General features: G+C 46.1%; 1 long non-coding RNA gene across 1 annotated transcript in view; it reads right to left on the minus strand.

Annotated features, from left to right (window-relative positions):
- Positions 1 to 1,952: 1,952 nt before the first annotated feature.
- LOC148149983 (uncharacterized) overlaps positions 1,953 to 23,380 on the minus strand; it is a 140,137-nt gene continuing 118,709 nt past the window's right edge. The window contains exon 3 of the long non-coding RNA XR_015757122.1: positions 1,953 to 1,990. This is a non-coding gene — a long non-coding RNA (uncharacterized LOC148149983). The remainder of the gene's footprint in view (positions 1,991 to 23,380) is intronic.

The following is a 23,380-nucleotide window of genomic DNA, read 5'->3' on the forward strand; positions in this document are numbered from 1 at the left end:
TCATTTATATCCCACAGTAGGTAATGTCCTGAGGAATCTTACAGAGGTATATAAAATCATGAGAGGCATAAATATGGTAGATATCAGACAATTTTTCTCATGGTAGGGGAGTCTAAAACTCAAGGGCATAGACTTAAGGTAAGAGGAGAGAGATACACGAGGGTCCAGAGGGGCAATATTTTCACACGGTGGGGGGCGCGGGGGGAGTGTCTGGAATGGGCTACTAGAGCTAGTAGTGGAAGCAAGTACAATTTGGTCATTTAAGAAACATTTATTCAGGTACATGGATGGGATTGGTATGGAGGGATATGGACCAAATGCAAGCAAATGGGACGAGCTTAAATGGTGAAAATTTGGTGGCACAGGCAAATTGGGCTGAATGGCCTTTTTTGTACTGTAGACCTCCATGACTCTATCTATGACTCTAGGACATGCCACAGCAGCTGGTGGAATTTGAATTCAATAAAAATCTTGAATTAAGAGACTAATGATAACCATAAAATAGCTGTCAGTCATCGGACGGTTGAAAACATCCACTTTTGCGATGGAGTTGGCAATATCAGGCAGTTGCTGAGTACAGGGTGTGACCCCCTCCCTCCTCCCTTTGCAGTACAGGTTCAAGGTGTCCATGCAGGGAATGTGAATGGGTGTCCTGCAAACAGAATCCATTCTTAATTTTTAGGCACAGAAGTCACAGTGCAGCCCTGGGTCAGGATGGGAAAACCGAGCTCATATTTCTGCAAATGAAAACCTTGAAGAAGTTACTTTCAGCAGTAAATACACAATTAATCAATCCATCTCTGTAAAGGAAAGCCAGACCCCCGCTTGCAAATAATGAAACCGCATTCAAGACATTTTAAGAGGGAGAAACTGGCTTAGGAATAGATAGGTTTGATAAGGTTAGTCAGAAAAAGTAAAAGTTAAAAAAATGAAAGGAGTAAAGATAAGTGGAATGTAAACAAAAGCAAAGTAAATAGAAGTAAAATGTTTGGAATATTTGCTGCTCATTGTAAGTTGTGCTTTTACTGCCATGGTTAAAAAAAAACTGCTTGCTCTGTTTGAGTGACTTAATTAGCAGGTTAGTGTTTGTTCTAAAGTCACTGGCTCAGGAAAATTGATCTTTCCTTGGACTTTCTGACAGCTTACAGGTTACTGGAGCTCTGAGAGGTCAGTCCAGGGCGAAAGATGAAAATGGACCAAAGCCAGACTTTGCAGGCAGTGTTTGCAGATGCAGAGTGAGCAGCAATAAACTGAAATTGATTTAACTTGCTCCTGACATGGGCCCATGTTCATATCTGCTGATCCAGATCAGGTCACACTGTTCTTGTTAGTTCAGTACCCAGAATCCGGGGGCAGAATAATTGAATGATGTTAAAAGCTGAATACATTTATTAATGTGTTCCTTGTTGAAAGACTCCAGTGGTGTCTGATTTTACTTTGGAAAGGTTAGGGCCACATTTTGTTTTCTCTTGTCTCCTCCTCCCATTGTGATCCATTCTGTAATATTATTGTAGTTACCGTCTGCTACCCTATTAAAGTATATGTTGATCTGGTGTAATGGTTAGCAAACCATTCAGAGTGAGCTCCACAAAATAGGTCCGCATCTACACAAATGCTCTCTGCTTTGAGACTCTCTCAACTTTGGTACCATTTAGCTTGTAATTAGATTTTTAATAATTGTGAATTGCATTGAAAATATTGCCTTCTTTGTGGATAAGATATATTGCTCCGTTATATTCTATAGCTTTGAAAATAGATTTCACCTTGCTTACATTTACTTGGCTTATATTCTGGTGCTGAAGATCTCCCTGTTATCTCTGTGGAGATAGCCAGGACTATCCACATTAACGTCATCATCTCCAGCACAATATAAAGAGAGAGAATACCAGTATAATCAATGACAAACTCCAGACTGGCCGGTGGCTGTCAGATTTACCTGAGAGCTCAGAATCCAGGTCTCATTTCTGCCGTCAGCTTTTGGCGACTTTCCCTGTTGGTGTAATTTATTTCCACTATAAGAAAACAGACTTTTTTTTCAGAATCGACAGCATTACAGGCTTGAAACTAATGACGGTACCTGTCGTGAACAAATGTGTTTGTACAATACTGTTTGTAAATGACCACTCTGTTTGATTTCTATCTTAAATGGTTAATGTACAGCCTCAAATTAATGCCAACCTGGGATGGACAAAAATGCAGCCTGTTCAAGTTCCAAGGACAAATAAAAAGAGCAATAGTGGACAGAGGAATGCATTAAACTTTCACCAGCTACAATCAGGAACAGTGGTTTGTAATTGTGTGCTTTAGGGTTTGAAATACAGACAATGTTTTTCACAAATGCATGTGCAATGTGTTTATGAAAATGAAAAGTGGAAAGGACAGGTTCACATTTCCATAAGGAAATAAATCTAAAGCTTTAACACATTGCGGCTTCAATAAATGTTACATTCAGAAAACTGCATCTTGTGAGTTCTTTACTTTTGTTCTGATGGTCAGTTAGCTCAGTTGGCTGATTGGCTGGTCTGCAATGGTGAGTGATGCCAACATTGTGGGTTCAATTTCCACAATGGCTATGTTTACCATGAAGGACTCTCCTTCTCAACATCTCTCCTTATCACCTGAGGCATGGTGACCCTCAGGTTAAACTACCACCAGTCATTTCTCTCCAATGAGAGAGCAGCCCTACGGCCCAACAGGACAATGGCAACCTTATATTTTATTTTTCACCCTGGAATTAACTTGATTGGGAGTGATTTTGACTTTAGCAGATAGTGTGGAATGGATTGGATACCTATTATACATATTTCAATATTTTTATTTTCATTGTTTTACACTTTCAGCCAAAGTCAAGTTTACGACTTTTCCAAACTGATGTATTCACAGCAAACAGGAACGGGAGCCCTGACAGAATACAGGAGACCTGAGCACAGAACTGTTGGACTATTGCCGTGACCAAGATCAGCTCACTGAGCTGAAGCAGCCTTTATATCAATCAGAGTTATGCAGACACCAGGACTAACACACAAGCTTTATTCAGCCAGTCTTTAAGGTGAACCTGCTGATTTCAACCAGATCAGCCGCCAGGAAGTCTTAACAAAAACAGGATCTTCCCAATGAGTGGCCTTAGAGAATCCATCTTCGGGTGTAGCTGAGTGTACAAGTCTGGGAACTGGCGGTGCCAGCAAAGGGCCTTGGAAAAGCAACTCCAGACTAGGGATCAAACATAGGACTTCCTGTTCAGTACAATGTCAACCTTCAGAAAAGTCCACACTGTGGCAACTTGAAAGAGTCATTAAAGAAGTCAGCTTGAAGCCTGTGAGAACATTTTTGTGACCAAAAAAAAGGAGGTACCTGTGTTTCTGATAGCTGTGGCTTTGTGATGGATGTTTGTGATGGCTGGAAAATCGAGCTTCAAAGTCCAAAGAAAACACAGGCTGCATCTACAAGGCGATTCACTGCTTTTAAATCTGAGAAAGAGCTGATAGGAATCTGCACTGGCCATTTAGCAGCTTCATGGCATTCTGACAAAGTTTAACTTTGTTCCTCATAAAAGCCTTTATTTTACAAGCAAAGATTTAAAACGAAACAAAAAGAAACACAATTTTAACAAAACAACCTCATTTCTCTATCCCTCATCCGTAGGAAATAATTATTTGTGTTCACTCCCAACAGCTGCAACATCAAACATGAAGAGACTTCTCTGTCGGCAAAACTGTCTGAGCCCGACTCCTGAAGGTGCTGCCTCTTACAGGGGTACAGCTGTGTGCTATCTGGCTTCATTCTGCTACCTTGGCCACATAGCAGCAACCTTCACACATCAGAGTGGCCACGTTCAAGCCTGTCATTGAATAATGGGGAAGTTCACAGTTTGCCCATTTTACACTTTCTACAATAGCAGTTGTCAACAGCAGTGTCAGTGTTCTATTATGAGGTGCCCTTGACATATGAAAATGTTCCTTACTAATATTCTGGAACCCAAGCCTGTTTGTTTCCCTGTCTGAGCCAATGAATCAGTGGAGGTGAACTGTTAGTTTAGTTTAACTCTGGGAAAATATCTTGTAATTAATTTGTGTTTGTGGTATCATGGCCTTCCACATGAGTTAATCAGGAGCAGTAACTGTGCAATGTGAACATGTGATCATATGTGATAATTCCTGAACAGGAAGCATCATGATTAACAGCATTGATCATAAAATACCAGTTTATTGATTTTGGTGTAATGCAAAATTGCTCTAACATAAAATCAGTTAGTTGTATTTGTGGAAATGTCTTCATAGAACAGAATGCAATGTACATAGACAGTCCCATTTCTGTTTATTATTCACTCATGGGACATGGACAGTGTTGGCTGAGCCAGCATTTATCATCCATCCTCAGTTGCCTTTGAAAAGGTGGTGGTGAGCTGCCATCTTGAACCACTGCAGTTGTTTAGGTATTCCCACAGCCCATCACCACTTTGTCAAGGGCAACTTTAGACAGGCCGAGCCAGTGGTGCCCATGTCCTATGCGTGAATAAAAAACAAGCCATTAGGGAGGGAATTCCAAGAGTTTTATCCTGCAGCACAAAAGGGATGGCTATATTCCTTAATGAGCAGCTTGGAGAGGAATGTGGGTTGTTAGTTCATAGGACGGTTTTGTCACTACCTGTTTCAAAAGACCATGCACCCTTTTGATTTTTAACCTACTCCTGTCTAATTTCTGAGATTATATTGGACTGGAGAAGATAGAGAATGAAGATCCCTAGTCAGAGATTGATAAAAATAAAGTTGATTATTTAAGCTGTGCTTTACAGAAAAATCAGAGATTTGGCGGGAATTCGATCAAGCCAATGAGATTATTAGAGGCATTTCCTATTCTGCAAGTAAGTAGTGCGTGTTGAGGTAATGAGATTGAGTTGCACTTGAGGCTATCTCCATAAGCTGAGGAAGCTGAGCGTGAGTTTGGACATGTAGAGTTTTATTGTTTCCACATAGGCATAAGATATTGGCTGACTATGAATGTTAGCTTATGATGCTGACACAACTAAAGCAGAAATTCAACGACTATGCTCAGATAGCACCTTCCAAACCCATGCCCACTTCCATCTAGAAGGGCAAGGGCAGCAGATATATGGGAACACCAATAGCTGCAAGTTCCCCTCCAAGCCACTCACCATCCTGAAGTGGAAATATATCACCGTTCCTTCACTGTCGCTCGGTCAGAATCCTGAAATTCCCTCCTTGAGGGCATTGTGGGTCAACCCATAGCTGGTGGATTACAGCAGTTCAAGAAGGCAGCTCACCACCACCTTCACAAGGGCAATTAGGGCCGGGCAATAAGTACTGGCTCAGCAAAAAGGAAATGAAGAAGGGAGAGCAGAGGTTGTGCAGCAGGATTCTGAAAGGGATTCCTTGAGGTAGGAATCAGATTGATTGCTGAAATTCAATGATTGGTGGATGTGTGACTGTCGTGGACTTGCTCTGCATTAACCGTGTACAACTGGGGAGAGATTTCTTCTAAAAGACTGCCTCCAATTGCCTCAGGTTCTGATCTATTTTGTTTCTTCTATTCAAGAGTTCTGGGGAAAGAATGTTTTATATATGAGTTTACAATTAGTCAATGGCTGGGTGTAGGCAACTACCATACCGATGGCCTTCTCTTGTTTCAGATATATAAACATTGTTGTCCATTTACTCATTATTTTCTGTGGCAGTGCTTCTAATGTTATTAATGCTCCATTGACTTTGAAATGTGCAAAATCATGCCTTACAGTAGATTGTGCAATCTTTGTTAAACTTTCAACATTTCTGGATGACCTTTACATTCCTTCAGTACTTACATCAGGTATCCTTGAAACATTTTGCCTGACCTTCCCACTCTCCTTATTTTCTGGCCCAGCGGACTGCACATTCCGGGTTTTGCAAACTGCTCATTTGAGATGCAGAGAATTGGGTAATACTTCCCTCGTTCATCCCCCTTTCCCTCATCTCCCTGTCATATTGTCAGTTGGGAGGTGTGTTTGCTCCATTGCATCCAGCTGGAGCACACCTTTGGCCCAGATATGTTTCAGGGTACAATTAATTAGATACACTGGCCTTCACCTATGATGATTGTAAGACATTGTCCCTGGGATAGATAGGATCTCCAGATTAGTACTGAAAATGTATCTGCAGTGCTAAAACTCATCTGGTTCACCCATGTCCTTTAAGAGATGAAATCTGCTGTTCTTAGTCAGTCTGTCCTACAACTAACTTCAAATTCACGGTAATGTAATTGTCTCTTAACTGCCCTCTGAAACCACTCAGATTCTCCAACCACAGAAACGTTAGAAAGCACTGGTGGGGTAGTTCCACCACATAGACTGCAGATATTCAAAATGGCAGCACAATAAATGCTGGCCTTTACTCTGATGTCACTTCCCATGAATGATTTTTTTTAGATTAGATTAAATTACTTACAGTGTGGATACAGGCCCTTCGGCCCAACATGTCCACACCGACCTGCCGAAGCACAACCCACCCAGACCCATTCCCCTATGTTTACCCCTTCACCTAACACTATGAGCAATTTAGCGTGGCCAATCCACCTAACCTGCACATTTTTGGACTGTGGGAGGAAACCGGAGCACCCGGAGGAAACCCACGCAGTCACGGGGAGAATGTGCAAACTCTACACAGAGAGTCGCCTGAGGCGGGAATTGAACCCTGGTCTCTGGCACGGTGAGGCAGCAGTGCTAACCATGGTGCCACCGAAAGAAAAACAGAGCTAATGTTTTGAGCCCAACGTCTTTTCTTCAGACCCGTCAGAAAATTCCAATGAGAGTTACACTGAATCCTGAACGGAACCATGGAATGTCACACCTGATGAGCGTGAAGGGAACTCCAAATGGCAAACTTCAAAGAGCGAGTTGCCATTCAAAAAACTAAACTTCAATCACCTCTAGGTTATATCTTTGACTGCAGACATAGTATAATTGAAAGGAAAGTAGTACTACTGGAATACATGTTTATTTTTTATACTTCCAGGAACATACAAGAAAGGAGATTAAAAACGACAACCCCAGGTCTGATTATGCTAACATGCTACAATGCTGACGTGTTAGTTTGTTAGCTTTTGGTCATGTTCCACTGTGTTAAACTGTGCTGTGAATACAGCTGAGAATTTCCACAAGACTTCCTGCTTGTGCTTATTGCTGAACACAAGTTTTCAGCAACGCCACTGTGGATAGAAACTGGGAAAATACTTTCCAATTAACTGCAGAACCAAGAATATCCAAGTAGTTATTCTACTGCCAAAGTCAGTAATACTGGAATGATGCACTTTAATGCTGCAACATTTCATAACACAAACAAAACTTGCTTCCTTACTTTTAATTTTACTTTTGGACTCAATTTTCATTGTTAAACTGTGTGCAAGTGTGTTCCATTTGATTATCTTTTCTCACATATTAATATCTAGATAACTTGTTTTTTTTTAATTCAAGAGAGTCTGGTTAAATTGGCTGCTTTTAAAGTATAACCCTTTTGGGCTGAGAAAAGGTATAAATGTGGAAAATGATCCTTTGTAAATTAATCTTGTTGAAGGGGTTGAGTAAAGAAGGAGCACCAATTCATTCCTTCTTGACGGGAGCATGACCATTTGGTGGTATCCTTTCTGAATTATATTGAATTGTAGACTCTTATTTAGAAACCAGTCAAATGTGGTAGCTCCACTTAATATTGAAGAAGATGGTGAAGCCAAGGATGATGGAACTGAACAGGGATTAAGAGTGGAATGGAAAATGCTGACTCAATGGTCAAGATTGTTCCTCTCTATGATAATCAGTTTGAAGGTAATGCGCACTTTTCAATCAGCTTCAGACGTCTGGAATAATGATTAACCTTATTAGTTGGCAGCTTTTGGTAGATGAGACTTCAAACTTGGGGTCTTGATTGCAAGAGAAGACCCACTGGTGGCCTCACAAATGCCTGATCAACTTGTAGTTTGGCAGGACTTCCTGAGAAGAGGTAGTGCAGGTCCTGTATTAGTTCTTCGGGCAGCAGGTAAGACCCCTGATGCCTGAACAAGATTCCACACAACAGCTTTCAATCGCTTTCCAGAACCAACAGCAAAATAACATGATAGTGTAAAAAGGTTTCATGCAGAGCAAGGAATGTGACATAGTGACCATAAGACCAGATGTAAACATGGGGATTTAATGGGTTGGCCTTGCTCTGCAGCACCGTTCTTTCAAATGTCAGTCATATTTTGTAGTGCTCTTCCATCTGAGTGACAAAGGTCTGGGTTTGTGTCCCACTCTGTAGTTGACCCTAAAAATCAAGGCTGCCAATCTATATAGCAGTGAGAGAGCACTGTACCGTTGTCGGTGCTGTCTTTTGGGTGAGACATTGAACAGAGTTCCCAGCTGATTGCATGTTGGATGTCACTATCGAAGAGCAGTGAGTTACCGCTGATGTGCTGGCCAATCGTCAATATTTATCACTCAATCAATATCCCAAAAACAAACGATTTGGCGATTACAGTGCTGTTTTTGGAAACTTGCTGGTGCTTCATTTTCTCTCCTATTATAGGGACTATACTTCAAAAATATTTCATTGGCTTTAAAGGTGATCATGGAGAAGTACTGTATGTTTATTTTCCCCCCTTATAACCTGGATAATTTTATATGTTTCTATGAATGAAAGATTTATCTAATATCATGAAGTCATAATGAAACATAATGTTTACATATGCATCACACTTCCAGCAGTAATGAGAAGTTTTCCAAAGCCCAGATCATTTCCTCAATTTGTGTACTTTGGAAGACCATTGCCAGGAATTTTATTGGAGCAGTTTCCAATCCAGAATCATACCTTCAATGGATTGTGGACAGGGGTTCTGTTAAAACAGTGAGTGAGAGTGTTTCTTTGAGCAAATTTCAGGTGTATGTTGATAACAGAATGTACAACCTGTGGTAGAAAGAGGGATTTCATTGAAATCAATTCATATTCCAAAGTGACCAAGGCTGGGAATCTCCAGGAGCTGTATTTGGAATCAAAATCAAATTCTCATTGATACAGAGCAGAACAAAATGTACCATTGTCCCATATTTGTCATGTATATAGTTTGCAAGAATACGAACAGCAAAATTGTGGAGAAAAATATGGCTTTAAGGAAAAGTAAAACAAATTTAATAGCGTTCAGCTCTGAAAACAGATTGATTAAAAATCAAAAAAAAGCTTGAGAAAAATTCTTTAAAAACAATTCCTGAGCACCAGCCACCGAGACCTGAACTAATGTAGGGCTTCAAAAATGCTGAGTTATTTGAGTATTATTACTTTATTTCCAAGTTTACATATGGTATAGTTTATATGAATGTCATAGGCCACTTGCTGCACTGTTTCTAATGTAATGTGTGCGTTTTGACTGCCTATGTACTTCATTACATTTACACTTTGAGCTGGGATTCCTTAGATCTGAATTAACTTGTTGAACTTCAATTTCCTCTTCCCATTACACGGCAGCTGGCTAGGGAAAGATATACCGCTAACTTGAGTTGCTAAGTTTCATGGTAGCGCACTAACAGTGCGGCTGGAGTAGGCAAGCCACTCTAAGTACTCATTAACCACTGCTCGATCATATATACGCCATCACACAAGGTTAAAACTGCTGACATCTGCCTTAAAGCTGGTTTCGATTCTGCATGATGCTTTCTCAAACAGGATTATATCCAGCTTCTATTTACTATAATCGGCCTCAATGGATCTGGGCATGCATCGAAAGATCAGTTATTTTCTTGGATAGATCCAAATCCTTTAACATGGTGTGTGCAATTGTAAGCATGTTACCATTACCTTGTCATCAGCATTATGCCAATGGCTACCCAATCACCTTTCATATCACTTAACAGATGCCACAACCTCGAGACTTCCTCCAAGCTGCTCCACCTTTGCCACTGAAACTTTGTCAAAGTGTCATAAAAACCCACTCAAATTTGAAAGTGGGTTTCTGACCCATTTTTGCTTTGAGAATGGCCGGTGAGAGGAAACTCCCACCCACTGTCAATTGTTTTTGGTTGAGCCCTTCGATCTAGTAACCGAAAGGTTTCCCAGCGCTCTAATCATCCACTCACTTCATTTTCTATTAGATTACTGACATTCCTTGTTTATCATGGTTATCACTGACTCGAGGGACTCCCGGGCTTTAGGTGAGGGACAGTGTGCACTCCTAGTCTCGAGGTGAGGGACAGTGTGTACACCCGGACTCATGGTGAGGGACAGTGTGTACTCTTGGTCTCGAGGTAAGTGACAGTGTGTACTCCTGGTCTCGAGGTGAGGGATTGTGTGTACTCCTGGTCTCGTGGTGAAGGACAGTGTGTACTCCCAGTCTCGAGGTGAAGGACAGTGTGTACTCCTGGTCTCAAGGTGAGGGACAGTGTGCACACCCGGTCTTGAGGTGAAGAATAGTGTGTACTCCCAGTTTCGAGGTGAAGGATAGTGTGTACTCCTGGTCTCGAGGTGAAGGACAGTGTGTACTCCCAGTCTCAAGGTGAAGGACAGTGTGTATTCCTGGTCTCGAGGTGAGGGAGAGTGTGTACTCCCAGTCTCGAGGTGAAGGACAGTGTGTACTCCTGGTCACGAGGTGAGGGACAGTGTGTACTCCCGGTCTCGAGGTGAGGGACAGTGTGTACTCCTGGTCTCAAGGTGAAGGACAGTGAGTACACCCTACCTCTGGGTGCGGGACTGTGTGTACTCCCGGTCCTGAGGTGAGGGACAGTGTGCACTCCCAGTCTCGAGGTAAAGGACAGTGTGTACTCCTGGTCTCAAGGTGAGGGACAGTGTGTACTCCCTACCTCGAGGTGCAGGACAGTGTGTACTCCCGGTCCTGAGGTGAGGGACAGTGTGTACTCCCGATCTCGAGGTGATGGACAGTGTGTACTCCCGATCTCGAGGTGATGAACAGTGTGTATTCCCGATCTTGAGGTGAGGGACAGTGTGTACTCCCGATCTCGAGGTGCGGGACAGTGTGCACACCAAGTCTTGAGGTGAAGAATAGTGTGTAATCCCAGTTTCGAGGTGAAGGACAGTGTGTCCTCCCGATCCCGAGGTGATGGACAGTGTGTATTCCCGATCTCGAGGTGAAGAACAGTGTGTACTCCTGCTCTCAAGGTGAAGGACAGTGTGTACTCCTGGTCTCAAGGTGAGGGACAGTGTGCACACCCGGTCTTGAGGTGAAGAATAGTGTGTACTCCCAGTTTCGAGGTGAAGGACAGTGTGTACTCTTGGTCTCGAGGTGAGGGACAGTGTGTACTCCCGGTCTCAAGGTGAAGGACAGTGTGTACTCCTGGTCTCGAAGTGAGGGACAGTGTGCACTCCCAGTCTCGAGGTGAAGGACAGTGTGTACTCCTGGTCACGAGGTGAGGGACAGTGTGTACTCCTGGTCTCAAGGTGAAGGACAGTGAGTACTCCCTACCTTGAGGTGTGGGACAGTGTGTACTCCCGGTCCTGAGGTGAGGGACAGTGTGCACTCCCAGTCTCGAGGTGAAGGACAGTGTGTACTCCTGGTCACAAGGTGAGGGACAGTGTGTACTCCTGGTCTCAAGGTGAGGGACGGTGTGTACACCCGGTCTTGAGGTGAAGAACAGTGTGTACTCCCAGTTTCGAGGTGAAGAACAGTGTGTACTCCTGGTCTCGAGGTGAGGGACAGTGTGTACTCCTGGTCTCGAGGTGAAGGACAGTGTGTACTCCTGGTCACGAGGTGAGGGACAGTGTGTACTCCCGGTCTCGAGGTGAAGGACAGTGTATACCCCTGGTCTCGAGGTGAGGGACAGTGTGTACTCCCGGTCTCGAGGTGAAGGACAGTGTGTACTCCCAGTCTCGAGGTGAAGGACAGTGTGTACTCCTGGTCTCAAGGTGAGGGACAGTGTGCACACCCGGTCTTGAGGTGAAGAATAGTGTGTACTCCCAGTTTCGAGGTGAAGGATAGTGTGTACTCCTGGTCTCGAGGTGAAGGACAGTGTGTACTCCCAGTCTCAAGGTGAAGGACAGTGTGTATTCCTGGTCTCGAGGTGAGGGAGAGTGTGTACTCCCAGTCTCGAGGTGAAGGACAGTGTGTACTCCTGGTCACGAGGTGAGGGACAGTGTGTACTCCCGGTCTCGAGGTGAGGGACAGTGTGTACTCCTGGTCTCAAGGTGAAGGACAGTGAGTACACCCTACCTCTGGGTGCGGGACTGTGTGTACTCCCGGTCCTGAGGTGAGGGACAGTGTGCACTCCCAGTCTCGAGGTAAAGGACAGTGTGTACTCCTGGTCTCAAGGTGAGGGACAGTGTGTACTCCCTACCTCGAGGTGCAGGACAGTGTGTACTCCCGGTCCTGAGGTGAGGGACAGTGTGTACTCCCGATCTCGAGGTGATGGACAGTGTGTACTCCCGATCTCGAGGTGATGAACAGTGTGTATTCCCGATCTTGAGGTGAGGGACAGTGTGTACTCCCGATCTCGAGGTGCGGGACAGTGTGCACACCAAGTCTTGAGGTGAAGAATAGTGTGTAATCCCAGTTTCGAGGTGAAGGACAGTGTGTCCTCCCGATCCCGAGGTGATGGACAGTGTGTATTCCCGATCTCGAGGTGAAGAACAGTGTGTACTCCTGCTCTCAAGGTGAAGGACAGTGTGTACTCCTGGTCTCAAGGTGAGGGACAGTGTGCACACCCGGTCTTGAGGTGAAGAATAGTGTGTACTCCCAGTTTCGAGGTGAAGGACAGTGTGTACTCTTGGTCTCGAGGTGAGGGACAGTGTGTACTCCCGGTCTCAAGGTGAAGGACAGTGTGTACTCCTGGTCTCGAAGTGAGGGACAGTGTGCACTCCCAGTCTCGAGGTGAAGGACAGTGTGTACTCCTGGTCACGAGGTGAGGGACAGTGTGTACTCCTGGTCTCAAGGTGAAGGACAGTGAGTACTCCCTACCTTGAGGTGCGGGACAGTGTGTACTCCCGGTCCTGAGGTGAGGGACAGTGTGCACTCCCAGTCTCGAGGTGAAGGACAGTGTGTACTCCTGGTCACAAGGTGAGGGACAGTGTGTACTCCTGGTCTCAAGGTGAGGGACGGTGTGTACACCCGGTCTTGAGGTGAAGAACAGTGTGTACTCCCAGTTTCGAGGTGAAGAACAGTGTGTACTCCTGGTCTCGAGGTGAGGGACAGTGTGTACTCCTGGTCTCGAGGTGAAGGACAGTGTGTACTCCTGGTCACGAGGTGAGGGACAGTGTGTACTCCCGGTCTCGAGGTGAAGGACAGTGTATACCCCTGGTCTCGAGGTGAGGGACAGTGTGTACTCCCGGTCTCGAGGTGAAGGACAGTGTGCACTCCTGGTCTCGAGGTAAAGGACAGTGTGTACTCTTGGTCTCGAGGTGAGGGACAGTGTGTACTCTTAGTTTCAAGGTGAAGGACAGTGTGTACTCCCGGTCACGAGTTGAGGGACAGTGTGTACTCCTGGTCTCGAGGTAAAGGACAGTGTGTACTCCCAGTCTCAAGGTGAAGGACAGTGTGTACTCCCGATCTTGAGGTGAAGAACAATGTGTACTCCTGGTCTCAAGGTGAGGGACAGTGTGTACACACGGTCTTGAGGTAAAGAATAGTGTGTACTCCCAGTTTCGAGGTGAAGAGCAGTGTGTACTCCTGGTCGCGAGGTGAGGGACAGTGTGTACTCCTGGTCTCGAGGTGAAGGACAGTGTGTACTCCTGCACGAGGCGAGGGACAGTGTGTACTCCCGGTCTCGAGGTGAAGGACAGTGTGTACTCTTGGTCTCGAGGAGAGGGACAGTGTGTACTCCTGGTTTCGAGGTGAAGGACAGTGTGTACTCCTGGTGTCAAAGTGAAGGACAGTGTGTACTCCTGGTCTCGAGGTGAAGGACAGTGTGTACTCCCGGACTCGAGGTGAGGGACAGTGTGTACTCCCAGTCTTGAGGTGAGGGACAGTGTGTACTCCTGGTCTCGAGGTGAGGGACAGTGTGTACACCCGGTCTAGAGGTCAGGGACAGTGTGTACTCCCAGTTTTGAAAGAAAGAGCAGTGTGTACTCCTGGTCTTGAGGTGAGGGACAGTGTGTACTCCCGATCTCGAGGTGAAGAACAATGTGTACTCCTGGTCTCAAGGTGAGGGACAGTGTGTACACATGGTCTTGAGGTAAAGAATAGTGTGTACTCCCAGTTTCGAGGTGAAGAACAGTGTGTACTCCTGGTCTCGAGGTGAGGGACAGTGTGTACTCCTGGTCTCGAGGTGAAGGACAGTGTGTACTCCTGGTCACGAGGTGAGGGACAGTGTGTACTCCCGGTCTCGAGGTGAAGGACAGTGTATACCCCTGGTCTCGAGGTGAGGGACAGTGTGTACTCCCGGTCTCGAGGTGAAGGACAGTGTGCACTCCTGGTCTCGAGGTAAAGGACAGTGTGTACTCTTGGTCTCGAGGTGAGGGACAGGGTGTACTCTTATTTTCAAGGTGAAGGACAGTGTGTACTCCCGGTCTCGAGTTGAGGGACAGTGTGTACTCCTGGTCTCGAGGTAAAGGACAGTGTGTACTCCCGGTCTCAAGGTGAAGGACAGTGTGTACCCCTGGTCTCGAGGTGAGGGACAAGGACAGTGTGCACTCCCAGTCCTGAGGTGAGGGACAGTGTGTACTCCTGGTCTCAAGATGAAGGACTGTGTGTACTCCTGGTCTCGAGGTGAGGGACAAGGACAGTGTGCACTCCCAGTCTTGAGGTGAGGGACAGTGTGTACTCCTGGTCTCAAGGTGAAGGACAGTGTGTATTCCTGGTCACGAGGTGAGGGACAGTGTGTATTCCTGGTCACGAGGTGAGGGACAGTGTGTACTCCTGGTCTCGAAGTGAGGGACAGTGTGTACTCCTGGTTTCGAGGTGAAGGACAGTGTGTACTCCTGGTGTCAAAGTGAAGGACAGTGGGTACTCCTGGTCTCGAGGTGAAGGACTGTGTGTGCTCCTGGTCGCGAGGTGAAGGACAGTGTGTACTCCCGATCTCGAGGTGATGGACACTGTGTATTCCCGATCTCGAGGTGAAGGACAGTGTGTACTCTTGGTCTCGAGGAGAGGGACAGTGTGTACTCCTGGTTTCGAGGTGAAGGACAGTGTGTACTCCTGGTGTCAAAGTGAAGGACAGTGTGTACTCCTGGTCTCGAGGTGAAGGACAGTGTGTACTCCCGGACTCGAGGTGAGGGACAGTGTGTACTCCCAGTCTTGAGGTGAGGGACAGTGTGTACTCCTGGTCTCGAGGTGAGGGACAGTGTGTACACCCGGTCTAGAGGTCAGGGACAGTGTGTACTCCCAGTTTTGAAAGAAAGGGCAGTGTGTACTCCTGGTCTCGAGGTGAGGAACAGTGGGTACTCCCGATCTCGAGGTGAAGAACAATGTGTACTCCTGGTCTCAAGGTGAGGGACAGTGTGTACACACGGTCTTGAGGTAAAGAATAGTGTGTACTCCCAGTTTCGAGGTGAAGAACAGTGTGTACTCCTGGTCTCGAGGTGAGGGACAGTGTGTACTCCTGGTCTCGAGGTGAAGGACAGTGTGTACTCCTGGTCACGAGGTGAGGGACAGTGTGTACGCCCGGTCTCGAGGTGAAGGACAGTGTATACCCCTGGTCTCGAGGTGAGGGACAGTGTGTACTCCCGGTCTCGAGGTGAAGGACAGTGTGCACTCCTGGTCTTGAGGTAAAGGACAGTGTGTACTCTTGGTCTCGAGGTGAGGGACAGTGTGTACTCTTAGTTTCAAGGTGAAGGACAGTGTGTACTCCCGGTCTCGAGTTGAGGGACAGTGTGTACTCCTGGTCTTGAGGTAAAGGACAGTGTGTACTCCCGGTCTCAAGGTGAAGGACAGTGTGTACCCCTGGTCTCGAGGTGAGGGACAAGGACAGTGTGCACTCCCAGTCCTGAGGTGAGGGACAGTGTGTACTCCTGGTCTCAAGGTGAAGGACTGTGTGTACTCCTGGTCTCGAGGTGAGGGACAAGGACAGTGTGCACTCCCAGTCTTGAGGTGAGGGACAGTGTGTACTCCTGGTCTCAAGGTGAAGGACAGTGTGTATTCCTGGTCACGAGGTGAGGGACAGTGTGTATTCCTGGTCACGAGGTGAGGGACAGTGTGTACTCCTGGTCTCGAAGTGAGGGACAGTGTGTACTCCTGGTCTCGAAGTGAAGGACAATGTGTACTCTTGGTCTCGAGGTGAGGGACAGTGGGTACCCCTGGTCTCGAGGTGAAGGACAGTGTGTACTCCTGGTCGCGAGGTGAAGGACAGTGTGTACTCTTGGTCTCGAGGTGAGGGACAGTATGTACTCCCGGTGTCAAAGTGAAGGACAGTGTGTACTCCTGGTCTCAAGGTGAAGGACAGTGTGTACACCCGGTCTTGAGGTGCAGAATATTGCATACTCCCAGTTTCAAGGTGAAGAACAGTGTGTACTCCTAGTCTCGAGATGAGGGACAGTGTGTACTCCTGGTCTCGAGGTGATGGACAGTGTGTACTTCCAGCCTCGAGGTGTGGGACAGTGTGTACTCCCAGTCTCGAGGTGAGGGACAGTGTGTACTCCTGGTTTCGAGGTGAAGGACAGTGTGTACTCCTGGTGTCAAAGTGAAGGACAGTGGGTACTCCTGGTCTCGAGGTGAAGGACTGTGTGTGCTCCTGGTCGCGAGGTGAAGGACAGTGTGTACTCCCGATCTCGAGGTGATGGACACTGTGTATTCCCGATCTCGAGGTGAAGGACAGTGTGTACTCTTGGTCTCGAGGAGAGGGACAGTGTGTACTCCTGGTTTCGAGGTGAAGGACAGTGTGTACTCCTGGTGTCAAAGTGAAGGACAGTGTGTACTCCTGGTCTCGAGGTGAAGGACAGTGTGTACTCCCGGACTCGAGGTGAGGGACAGTGTGTACTCCCAGTCTTGAGGTGAGGGACAGTGTGTACTCCTGGTCTCGAGGTGAGGGACAGTGTGTACACCCGGTCTAGAGGTCAGGGACAGTGTGTACTCCCAGTTTTGAAAGAAAGGGCAGTGTGTACTCCTGGTCTCGAGGTGAGGAACAGTGGGTACTCCCGATCTCGAGGTGAAGAACAATGTGTACTCCTGGTCTCAAGGTGAGGGACAGTGTGTACACACGGTCTTGAGGTAAAGAATAGTGTGTACTCCCAGTTTCGAGGTGAAGAACAGTGTGTACTCCTGGTCTCGAGGTGAGGGACAGTGTGTACTCCTGGTCTCGAGGTGAAGGACAGTGTGTACTCCTGGTCACGAGGTGAGGGACAGTGTGTACGCCCGGTCTCGAGGTGAAGGACAGTGTATACCCCTGGTCTCGAGGTGAGGGACAGTGTGTACTCCCGGTCTCGAGGTGAAGGACAGTGTGCACTCCTGGTCTTGAGGTAAAGGACAGTGTGTACTCTTGGTCTCGAGGTGAGGGACAGTGTGTACTCTTAGTTTCAAGGTGAAGGACAGTGTGTACTCCCGGTCTCGAGTTGAGGGACAGTGTGTACTCCTGGTCTTGAGGTAAAGGACAGTGTGTACTCCCGGTCTCAAGGTGAAGGACAGTGTGTACCCCTGGTCTCGAGGTGAGGGACAAGGACAGTGTGCACTCCCAGTCCTGAGGTGAGGGACAGTGTGTACTCCTGGTCTCAAGGTGAAGGACTGTGTGTACTCCTGGTCTCGAGGTGAGGGACAAGGACAGTGTGCACTCCCAGTCTTGAGGTGAGGGACAGTGTGTACTCCTGGTCTCAAGGTGAAGGACAGTGTGTATTCCTGGTCACGAGGTGAGGGACAGTGTGTATTCCTGGTCACGAGGTGAGGGACAGTGTGTACTCCTGGTCTCGAAGTGAGGGACAGTGTGTACTCCTGGTCTCGAAGTGAAGGACAATGTGTACTCTTGGTCTCGAGGTGAGGGACAGTGGGTACCCCTGGTCTCGAGGTGAAGGACAGTGTGTACTCCTGGTCGCGAGGTGAAGGACAGTGTGTACTCTTGGTCTCGAGGTGAGGGACAGTATGTACTCCCGGTGTCAAAGTGAAGGACAGTGTGTACTCCTGGTCTCAAGGTGAAGGACAGTGTGTACACCCGGTCTTGAGGTGCAGAATATTGCATACTCCCAGTTTCAAGGTGAAGAACAGTGTGTACTCCTAGTCTCGAGATGAGGGACAGTGTGTACTCCTGGTCTCGAGGTGATGGACAGTGTGTACTTCCAGCCTCGAGGTGTGGGACAGTGTGTACTCCCAGTCTCGAGGTGAGGGACAGTGTGTACTCCCGGTCTCGAGGTGAGGGACAGTGTGTACTCCTGGTCTCGAGGTGAGGGACAGCATGTACTTCCAGTTTTGAGGTGGGGGACAGTGTGTACGCCTGGTCTCGAGGTGAGGGACAGTGTGTAATCTCGGACTCGAGGTGAGGGACAGTGTGTATTCCTGGTCTCGTGGTGATGGACAGTGTGTACTCCCAGTCTTGAGGTGAAGGACAGTGTGTACTCCCGGTCTCGAGGTGAGGGACAGTGTGTACTCCTGGTGTTGAGGAAAAGGACAGTGTGTACTGCCGGTCTCAAGGTGAGGGACAGTGTGTACTCCTGGTCTCAATGTGAGGGACAGTGTGTACTTCCAGTTTCAAGGTGAGGGACAGTGTGTACTCATGGTCCCGAGGTGAGGGATAGCATGTACTCCCAGTCTTGAGGTGAGGGACAGTGTGCACTCCCAGTCCTGAGGTGAGGGACAGTGTGTACTCCTGGTCTCAAGGTGAAGGACTGTGTGTACTCCTGGTCACGAGGTGAGGGACAAGGACAGTGTGCACTCCCAGTCTTGAGGTGAGAGACAGTGTGTACTCCTGGTCTCAAGGTGAAGGACAGTGTGTATTCCTGGTCACGAGGTGAGGGACAGTGTGTATTCCTGGTCACGAGGTGAGGGACAGTGTGTACTCCTGGTCTCGAAGTGAGGGACAGTGTGTACTCCTGGTCTCGAAGTGAAGGACAATGTGTACTCTTGGTCTCGAGGTGAGGGACAGTGGGTACTCCTGGTCTCGAGGTGAAGGACAGTGTGTACTCCTGGTCGCGAGGTGAAGGACAGTGTGTACTCTTGGTCTCGAGGTGAGGGACAGTATGTACTCCCGGTGTCAAAGTGAAGGACAGTGTGTACTCCTGGTCTCAAGGTGAAGGACAGTGTGTACACCCGGTCTTGAGGTGCAGAATATTGCATACTCCCAGTTTCAAGGTGAAGAACAGTGTGTACTCCTAGTCTCGAGATGAGGGACAGTGTGTACTCCTGGTCTCGAGGTGATGGACAGTGTGTACTTCCAGCCTCGAGGTGTGGGACAGTGTGTACTCCCAGTCTCGAGGTGAGGGACAGTGTGTACTCCCGGTCTCGAGGTGAGGGACAGTGTGTACTCCTGGTCTCAAGGTGAAGGACAGTGTGTACACCCGGTCTTGAGGTGCAGAATATTGCATACTCCCAGTTTCAAGGTGAAGAACAGTGTGTACTCCTAGTCTCGAGGTGAGGGACAGTGTGTACTCCTGGTCTCGAGGTGAGGGACAGCATGTACTCCCAGTTTTGAGGTGGGGGACAGTGTGTACACCCGGTCTCGAGGTGAGGGACAGTGTGTACTCCTGGTGTTGAGGAGAAGGACAGTGTGTACTGCCGGTCTCAAGGTGAGGGACAGTGTGTACTCCTGGTCTCAATGTGAGGGACAGTGTGTACTTCCAGTTTCAAGGTGAGGGACAGTGTGTACTCATGGTCCCGAGGTGAGGGATAGCATGTACTCCCAGTCTTGAGGTGGGGGGCAGTGTGTACTCCCAGTCTTGAGGTGAGGGACAGTGTGTACTCCCAGTCTTGAGGTGAAGGACAGTGTACACTCCTGGTCACGAGGGAGGGACAGCATGTACACCTGGTCTCGAAGTGAGGGACAGTGTTTACTCCCGGTCTTTCGGTGAGTGACGGTGTGTTCTCCTGGTCTCGAGGTGAGAGACAGTGTGTACTCCCAGTCTTGGGGTGAAGGGCAGTGTGTACTCCTGGTCTCGAGGTGAAGGACAGTGTGTACTCCTGGTCTTGAGGTGATGAACCCTCGTAGTGTGACCATCTCCAGCTCAGAGACAGATGTGAAAGTGATATTGCTGCTGGCAGCTGAAAAGGAGACATTGCCAGGATGCCAGGGACATCGGATGGCGGAGATTGGAGGAGTAGGGAGGCTGCAGTCTACAGAGAGGGAAAGATGAACTTCTGAAGCTGTTTCAGTTTCAATTCAATGTATTCAGTATATTACAATTTATACAATTTATTCAGTAATGTATTCATTAATCCATGATGGCGTCAGAGCATGAAGTAGATACAAGTGCCAATATTTAATACATTTGCAATAATGTAAAGGTTGCGTTCTTGTGCAACCCCTCATTGTAGAAAAATTATGCTTTAGAAACAGCTCCTAAAGTGTTGGCAATGTAATTGTGTTACAGTCAACATGTTTTGAAAGTTTACACTTTTGAAACAGTGTCCCTAAGTCATCAATCGCGTTACAGCGAATTTGTGTTAACAAAACACGCTTTTCAGTAGGACAACATGTAAGTCTAAATCTAAACCTAATTCTAATTGTACTGATCATCAAACCTGATCCTTTGATTTGCTGATCACTTCATTCTGCAATTGACCAAATGCCCTCTGAACCTACTGTGTCTAGTATTCTCTCAGTGCATTGTGAAATGATTTTCCCAACCTGTTGATCTCCTCCATGACATTCAGTGGAATATCTCCTCATTGTCTTTCTCACAGGTATTTAGCAACCACTAGTTTTTATCTTGACAACCTTATCCTTGCCTTTCCCTTTTCCCTAGTGTTCATACAATGCCACTTTGATGGCTTTGAAACAATATTTCTTGGTTCAAATTTCATATCATTAAGGACATCTTAATGATGCACTTAACAAATGATTACAACAAACCAGCATGGTTTTAATAAACAGAAATCCTGCTTGGGAAGTTTATGAGTATTTTTTGAGGATTTAGTTGTAGGATAGATAGTGATGAACCAAGCTGCACACTAGCTGCAGTGTGTCTGGTTTTCCAAAAGACATTTCCTGATGAAGGGCTTTTGCCCAAAACATCAATTTTCCTGCTCCTCAGATGCTTCCTGACCTGCCATGCTTTTCCAGACCCCTCTAATCTAGACTCTGATCTCCAGGATCTGCAGTCCTCACTTTCACTTTCCGAAAGACATCCAAAGCGGTGCTAAACAAAAGGTTAATATGAAAACTAAAGGTTCACAGAGTTGGTGGCAATATAATAGTGTAGATGGAGAATTGGTTAACAGATAGCAAGCACAACGTAGGCACAAACAGGGCATTTTCAAGTTGACAGGCATTAAAGGTAAAATCATTACTGAGGTCTCAGCTACTCAGAATTTACATTCATGACTTAGATGAAGAAACAGACAATAAACATTGAAGCTTTCTGATGATAGAAAGCTGGCTGGAAAAGTAAGCTATGAGGGAGACAGAGGCTATCAAGACTAGATGAGTGGACAGCAGGATTACAGATAGGGGGGCAGTATGAAGTTATTTACTTTGGTCATAAGAATATAAAAACCCAGAATATTTTTAGAAGGTGAGAAATTTTTGAGTGTTGATATTCAAAGAGATTTGGATTTGGATGTGCTCATTCAAGGAACACAGAATATTTGTATAAAGATCATGCAAGTGATTAGGAAGGCAAATGGAATGTAAGGCTGTTTTGCAAGGCGATTGAGTCTTACCATAAATGTACAAGGTTCTGATGAGAGTACGATGGGCAGTTTCAGTTTCCATATTTAAGAAAGGATATACTTACTTTGAAAAGGGTGCAGTGAATATTCACTAAATTGTTTGATGGGATGAGTTGTTTGTCATATGACAGGAGGCTGACTAAACTGGGCCTATATTCTGTTAATTATATTCTATTTATTAGAATGAGAAGCAATTGCATGGAGCCATACAAGATCTTGAAGGACCTGAATGAGGTAAATACTGAGCGATTGTATCCTCTGGTTGGGGAGTCACAAATGTGGGCATGATGTCAGGGTAAGGGAGTTAACAAGGGATTGCTTCCTTCAAAGGATTGTGAATCTTTAGAATTCTCTACTGTAGTGTTCTGTGTCTCCATTACTGAATACATTTAAGGATCGAATGGTCAGATGTTTGTTTCCAGGGAATCCCAGTAAATGGGGAATGGCCAGCAAAGTAAAGTTGAAGCCCAAGATCAGGCAGGGTCATATTGAAGATGCTCAATGGGCCTCATGGTCTATGCTTGCTCATATCTGTTTTGTTTGTGTGTTCTTCCAGATTTAGCTTGAATGCTCTTTTATTCCTTGTAGATTTATAACACAAATACAAGTCATGGGACATTAGCTGTTCTACTGCTTGAATAGGGAGGGATAGAGGATATAACCCACGCTAATAAGATGAGACACATATGTTCCATCATGCCTGGTAAGCTACCCATCTTCTTGAACTGGCTGATGTATGCACCTTGTCCATTCAATTTAATTATTACATTTTAAAGAAAAAAAGTTAAATGGTATGAATGGAATACAACATCTCTGGGTGAATCCAAGCATATTGCGTTCCTGAAATCACACTGGTATAAAACATATTAATCAGCCAATAATTGGTCAAAAAAAGCAATACAAATACAATTCCCAATGTGGAGATGAGTGACTTAATAGAAGTCCTATGGTTACCTGAATATCTTGGGAAGAAAGAGTAAGCAGCTTTCAAACCTGGAATTGCTGAACATGCTTTTTCTCCTTCAGTAGCTTGGAATGATAACTATAATGCATTGTGTACAATTTTTAATCCATTTACTTACATTTTGTAGACTTAACTGACCCTAACTGTTTCCATGAAAAAAATGGCAGAAAATAGGGAAAGGGCATTTTTAACAACCTAATACAATCACTGTTTATTGATGGAATTGGTCAACGTTGAAGAGTGTTGCATAAGGTAAATGGTTCTGAAAGGTGAATATTGGAGATTGCATTAAGCCCCACCCAATTGTTAGTGCTATCAGGATTTGGATGGGGAAAGGCAGAACATCTCAAGATTTGTAGAGTGAAGAACTATATCCACACACCTCAAAATGGTCTGAGTAGCAATGTACTTTCTAATGTATTGTCTATCTGATTGCTAACATGCAAGAAGCTACACCTTGTGAAAGATAAGAGCTTTTTCTTGTTTGTACTCATCAGTGGTTTGTCTCTACTGCTGTAAACCAAATAATCTTTAGACACAGTGCACAATAGAGGATCATGGGAATAAACTACCCCATCCACAAGCTGGTAGGGTTTGGCACCACAGCACACACAAAATAGTGCACTGTTGCTTAATACGACAAGGTAAGAACAGTGAATATTCCTGTGGATTCGAGAGCAGGGAACTTCAACAGAACAAAGACACTTTGAAAGATTT

The sequence above is a fragment of the Chiloscyllium plagiosum genome, unplaced genomic scaffold (genome assembly GCF_037043375.1).
Source record: "Chiloscyllium plagiosum isolate Xiang-an unplaced genomic scaffold, Cpla_swu_hap1 HiC_scaffold_5, whole genome shotgun sequence".
Lineage (NCBI taxonomy): Eukaryota > Metazoa > Chordata > Chondrichthyes > Orectolobiformes > Hemiscylliidae > Chiloscyllium > Chiloscyllium plagiosum.